At 48.4% G+C, this 6,824-nt stretch overlaps 1 protein-coding gene across 11 annotated transcripts in view; it reads right to left on the bottom strand.

Annotated features, from left to right (window-relative positions):
• Nucleotides 1-6,824, bottom strand: part of DAB1 (DAB adaptor protein 1) — an 815,805-nt gene that overhangs the window by 97,041 nt on the left and 711,940 nt on the right. The window lies entirely within an intron of this gene.

Genomic DNA, 6,824 nt, shown 5'->3' with positions numbered 1-6,824 from the left:
GAGCCGCATCGCTCGGTCAAGATAGAACTATTTGCCGCAAATCGCAGCAACCTGACTTTAAAATTATTCATTGTGATTGGCTATTAAGGGCGGCTGCACTCCTTTGTTAAAATGTATCTATAGCCAAAACTTGATTTTTTTTTAGTTCCTGATAGCTTGGGGAAGGATTAGAACCCCTGTCAGGTATTTATTCCTCAAAGCATAAAAACACAAAAGGATTCATAATATGTTCACACAGAAAACCAACGCGTTTCGGGAGCCCAGCACTCCCTTCGTCAGGGTTTGGAATCATTATGAGGACAGACTTTCACCCTTGGTTGCAAAGGCTCATGGTTATTTCTACCTTTAGGCATTCTGGGCCAGATTCACCAAAAGGGATACGACGGCGTTTCTCCTGATACGCCGTCGTATCTCTCAGAGTATCTATGCGGCTGATTCATAGAACCAGTTACGCATAGATAGCCCCCTAGATCCGACAGGTGCAATTGTTTTACACTGTCCGATCTTAGGATGCAGTACCGCGGCCGCCGCTGGGTGGAGTTCGCGTCGTAAACCAGCGTCGGGTATGCAAATTAGCAGTTACGGCAGATCCCCGACGGATTTTCGCGTTCGCTACTTCGTCTGTAGTCAAGTTTCCCGTCGCAATTTTAGTCGTTATTTTTCCTGCCCTAACTTTAGTCAGCAATCGTATTGCTGTCTAAAGTATGGCCGTCGTTTCCGCGTCGAAACTTAAAATTTAACGTCGTTTGCGTAATACGTCCGGGAATACGGAAGTACGCTACGCGCGTCGCCGTTCGAAAATATGACATCACGGCGTGCAAAGCACGGCGGGAGTTAGGAAACGCAGCATGCGCAGTAGGTCCGGCGCGGGAGCGCGCCTAATTTAAATGGCACACGCCCATTTGAATTGGCCCGCCTTGCACCATCGCAAGTGCTTTGTGAATCAGGCACTTGCGATGAAAACTGCGGCGGTGTAACATATCTACAATACGTTACGCCGCCGCAGTTCTATGTGAATTTGGCCCTCTATGCCTGAAGGTAAAAAACCTTCTTGGTGCAGAAGCCCCCCCCCCCCCCCCACCCAATACTTACCTGTGCCCCATCTCGATCCAGCGATGTGCACAAGAGCAGTGACTCTCCGGGATGTCTTCCACTTTATTGGCTGAGACAGCAGCCGGAGCCTTTGTCAATCACAGCCAGTGAGACAATGAGGAGGGACCGAGCGGTGCTCCGTGTGTGAATGGACATACAGAGCAGCGGCTCGGGAGCAAGCTGCTGTGTGCTGCTGTTACTAGTAATCTCTCTGCTTCTTATCCCTGCTTTGCAGGGATAAGAAGCAGAGAGATTGTTCCTTCTGTACAGAGCTCTGTGTGGATTGGCTCTGGGGCTGTGATTGGGCACAGCTGATCTGCAGGTCCTGGTCGTGAAATCATTGGCCAAATAGCAAGGCACTTGACAGGAGGGAGGGGCCAGGAGCAGCAGTAGGGGAACCCGAAAAAAGAGGAGGATCAGGGCAGCTCTGTGCAAAAACCGCAGAGCAGGTATGTATAACCTATTTATAAATCTACCTTTAATATCATTTTAATCACTTATATATATACAGTATAGGTAGATATATCTATAAAAAATTATTAAGAAGAAGAAAACATTTTTTTTATATAATATACTTGTACTATACTATAATATTTTATTTGTATTGTATTTTATATTTACATTATCTATCTATCTATATATATATATATATATATATATATATATATATATAAAGATTTATATATATATATATATATATATATATATATATATATATATCTATATATATCTATATATCTATATATATATATATATATATATATATATATATATATATATATATATATATATATATATATATATATAGTGTAAATATAAATAAAAAATATATAAGTATATTATATTAAATTATTCCCTGTAATCCCAACACTAACCCTCCCTGTAATCCCAACACTAACCTTCCCTGTAATCCCAACACTAACCTTCCCTGCAATCCCAACACTAACCCTCCCTGTATTCCCAACACTAACCCTCCCTGTAATCCCAACACTAACCCTCCCTGTAATCCCAACACTAACCTTCCCTGTAATCCCAACACTAACCTTCCCTGTAATCCCAACACTAACCTTCCCTGTAATCCCAACACTAACCCTCCCTGTATCCCCAACACTAACCCTCCCTGTAATCCCAACACTAACCTTCCCTGCAATCCCAACACTAACCCTCCCTGTATTCCCAACACTAACCCTCCCTGTAATCCCAACACTAACCTTCCCTGTAATCCCAACACTAACCTTCCCTGTAATCCCAACACTAACCCTCCCTGTATTCCCAACACTAACCCTCCCTGTAATCCCAACACTAACCCTCCCTGTAATCCCAACACTAACCTTCCCTGTAATCCCAACACTAACCTTCCCTGTAATCCCAACACTAACCCTCCCTGTAATCCCAACACTAACCCTCCCTGTCATCCCAACACTAACCCCCCCTAGAATCCCAACACTAACCTTCCCTGTAATCCCAACACTTACCCTCCCTGTATCCCCAACACTAACCTTCCCTGTAATCCCAACACTCACCCTCATAGTAAACCTAATAATAACCCCCCTTGAAACCCAACACTAACCCTCCCTGTAATCCCAACACTAACCCTCCCTGTAATCCCAACACTAACCCTCCATGTAATACCAACACTAACCTTCCCTGTAATCCCAACACTAACCTTCCCTGTAATCCCAACACTAACCTTCCCTGTAATCCCAACACTAACCCTCCCTGTATTCCCAACACTAACCCTCCCTGTAATCCCAACACTAACCCTCCCTGTAATCCCAACACTAACCTTCCCTGTAATCCCAACACTAACCTTCCCTGTAATCCCAACACTAACCCTCCCTGTCATCCCAACACTAACCCCCCCTAGAATCCCAACACTAACCTTCCCTGTAATCCCAACACTAACCTTCCCTGTAATCCCAACACTAACCCTCCCTGTATTCCCAACACTAACCCTCCCTGTAATCCCAACACTAACCCTCCCTGTAATCCCAACACTAACCTTCCCTGTAATCCCAACACTAACCTTCCCTGTAATCCCAACACTAACCATCCCTGTATTCCCAACACTACCCCTCCCTGTAATCCCAACACTAACCTTCCCTGTAATCCCAACACTAACCCTCCCTGTAATCCCAACACTAACCTTCCCTGTAATCCCAACACTAACCTTCCCTGTAATCCCAACACTAACCATCCCTGTATTCCCAACACTAACCCTCCCTGTAATCCCAACACTAACCCTCCCTGTAATCCCAACACTAACCTTCCCTGTAATCCCAACACTAACCCCCCATGTAATCCTAATAATAGCCCTCCCTGTAATCCCAACACTAACCCTTCATGTAATCCCAACACTAACCCTCCCTGTAGTCCCAACACTAACCCTCCCTGTACCCCTAACAACCCTTCTTTTAATCCTAACACTAAAACACTCTTTGTAACTCATTACCCATTACTGTAAATTTAAAGCTGATGTTTAATTTTCTTATATCTTTGCCTTCCCTTCTTCCCTTGGACACCTTTGGACAATAGCATTGTCTGTCTTGGGGGAGGGGAGTGTTCGATATACTAGCAGATTTAAATACACTAAGGCTCCATTCACACCTGAGCGTAGCGCAGCGTCAGCGTTTTTGGAGCGGCACCATTCATTTGAATGGGCCTCCCTCCGAACCAAAAACACTCCAAAGAAGCTCACGTACTAAATGTTGGCACAGAGCCAGGAGTGTTTGGCGTTGCGACTACTGCATGTGGGGTGCCATTAGGTGTGAACACAGCCTAACACTTCAGGCCTAATCGAGGCTGAACTCCAGGCAACACTTCAGGCCACTTCCGCTATGTCCTCCCTTTTCCTGTGTTTAGCAAAAAATAAAAAAACCCCAGTGGTGATTAAATATTTGTGTGAAAAAAATTATGGTAAGTTCATGTGTACAGTGTCGCATGACCGCGCAATTGTCATTCAAAGTGAGACAGCGCTGAAAATTGTCCTGGCCAGGAAGGGGGTGAAAGTGACCGGTAGGCAAGTGGTTAATTCCAGTGACAGTCTGTAATACATTTGACTTTACCCAGAATTCCCCTTTCAAATGTACAGTAGAGGCTTTAAAAATGCTTTGAGCGTGTTGGAGAGTTGGAATGTTGATGTTGTAAATCAGGTGAAGGAATTGGCTCCAGGTAACGTCTCTCTGAGCGTACTTCACCGATGTAATAAAACTCTCCGTTCATTACCAGTCCCCGGCCGGTTTACAACCCATTAAAAGTCGCCTCTCCTCTGTATACTGCAAAGGAGGCAATTAATTAGCTCTCCGCTCCAGATGTGCGCTTAACAAGCTCGCTCTATAGTCCTCCCCCCATAGTCATCACTCCGTAGTCATCGCTCCATAGTCATCGCTCCATAGTCCTCCCCCCATAGTCATCGCTCCATAGTCATCGCTCCATAGTTCTCCCCCCATAGTCCTCCCCCATAGTCATCACTCCATAGTCATGGCTCCATAGTTCTCCCCCCATAGTCCTCCCCCATAGTCATCACTCCATAGTCATGGCTCCATGGTTCTCCCCCCATAGTCATCGCTCCATAGTCATGGCTCCATGGTTCTCCCCCCATAGTCATCGCTCCATACATAGTCCTCCCCCCATAGTCCTCCCCCCATAGTCCTTCCCCCATAGTCATTGCTCCATACATAGTCCTCCCCCCATAGTCCTCCCCCCATAGTCCTTCCCCCATAGTCATTGCTCCATACATAGTCCTCCCCCCATAGTCCTCCCCCCATAGTCCTCCCCCCATAGTCATCGCTCCATAGTCATCGCTCCATAGTCATCGCTCCATAGTCATCGCTCCATAGTTCGCCCCTCATAGTCAACGCTCCATAGTCCTCCACCCCAGTCCTCCCTTCATAGTCATCACTCCGTAGTCATCGCTCCATAGTCCTCCCCCCCAGTCCTCACTCCGTAGTCATCGCTCTATAGTTCTCCCCCCATAGTTCTCCCCCCATAGTCCTCCCCCCCATCGTCCTCCCCCCATCGTCCTCCCCCCATCGTCCTCCCCCCATCGTCCTCCCCCCATCGTCCTCCCCCCATCGTCCTCCCCACATAGTCATCGCTCCATAGTCATCGCTCCATAGTTCGCCCCTCATAGTCATCGCTCCATAGTCCTCCCCCCCAGTCCTCCCTTCATAGTCATCACTCCGTAGTCATCGCTCTATAGTTCTCCCCCCATAGTTCTCCCCCCATAGTTCTCCCCCCATAGTCCTCCCCCCCATCGTCCTCCCCCCATCGTCCTCCCCCCATCGTCCTCCCCCATAGTCATCGCTCCATAGTCATCGCTCCATAGTTCGCCCCTCATAGTCATCGCTCCATAGTCCTCCACCCCAGTCCTCCCTTCATAGTCATCACTCCGTAGTCATCGGAGTCCCCCCCCATAGTCCTCCCTCCATAGTCCTCCCTCCATAGTCCTCCCCCCATAATCATCGCTTCATAGTCCTCCCTCCATAGTCTTCCCGCCATAGTCATCGTTCCATAGTCCTCCCCCATAGTCATCGCTCCATAGTTCTCCCCCAATAGTTCTCCCCCTATAGTCATCGCTCCATAGTCATCGATCCATAGTCCTCCCCCCATAGTCTTCCCCCCATAGTCTTCCCCCATAATCATCTCCCCATAGTCATCGCTCCATAGTCCTCCCCCCATAGTCCTCCCCCCATAGTTCTCCCCCCATAGTCCTCCCCTCATAGTCCTCCCCCCATAGTCCTCCCTCCATAGTCCTCCCCCCATAATCATCGCTTCATAGTCCTCCCCCCATAGTCATCGTTCCATAGTCCTCCCCCATAGTCATCGCTCCATAGTTCTCCCCCATAGTCATCGCTCCATAGTTCTCCCCCAATAGTTCTCCCCCCATAGTCCTCCTACCATAGTCATCGTATACTGCAAAGGAGGCAATTAATTAGCTCTCCGCTCCAGATGTGCGCTTAACAAGCTCGCTCTATAGTCCTCCTCCCATAGTCCTCCCCCCATAGTCATCGCTCCATAGTCATCGCTCCATAGTTCTCCCCCCATAGTCCTCCCCCATAGTCATCACTCCATAGTCATGGCTCCATAGTTCTCCCCCCATAGTCCTCCCCCATAGTCATCACTCCATAGTCATGGCTCCATGGTTCTCCCCCCATAGTCATCGCTCCATAGTCATGGCTCCATGGTTCTCCCCCCATAGTCATCGCTCCATACATAGTCCTCCCCCCATAGTCCTCCCCCCATAGTCCTTCCCCCATAGTCCTTGCTCCATACATAGTCCTCCCCCCATAGTCCTCCCCCCATAGTCCTTCCCCCATAGTCATTGCTCCATACATAGTCCTCCCCCCATAGTCCTCCCCCCATAGTCATCGCTCCATAGTCATCGCTCCATAGTCATCGCTCCATAGTCATCGCTCCATAGTTCGCCCCTCATAGTCAACGCTCCATAGTCCTCCACCCCAATCCTCCCTTCATAGTCATCACTCCGTAGTCATCGCTCCATAGTCCTCCTCCCCAGTCCTCACTCCGTAGTCATCGCTCTATAGTTCTCCCCCCATAGTTCTCCCCCCATAGTCCTCCCCCCCATCGTCCTCCCCCCATCGTCCTCCCCCCATCGTCCTCCCCACATAGTCATCGCTCCATAGTCATCGCTCCATAGTTCGCCCCTCATAGTCATCGCTCCATAGTCCTCCCCCCCAGTCCTCCCTTCATAGTCATCACTCCGTAGTCAT

Source organism: Rana temporaria, chromosome 7 (genome assembly GCF_905171775.1).
Source record: "Rana temporaria chromosome 7, aRanTem1.1, whole genome shotgun sequence".
Classification (NCBI taxonomy): Eukaryota; Metazoa; Chordata; class Amphibia; order Anura; family Ranidae; genus Rana; species Rana temporaria.
Note: the sequence above shows the minus strand (reverse complement) of the source record. Positions and strands in the feature narration are given on the sequence as shown.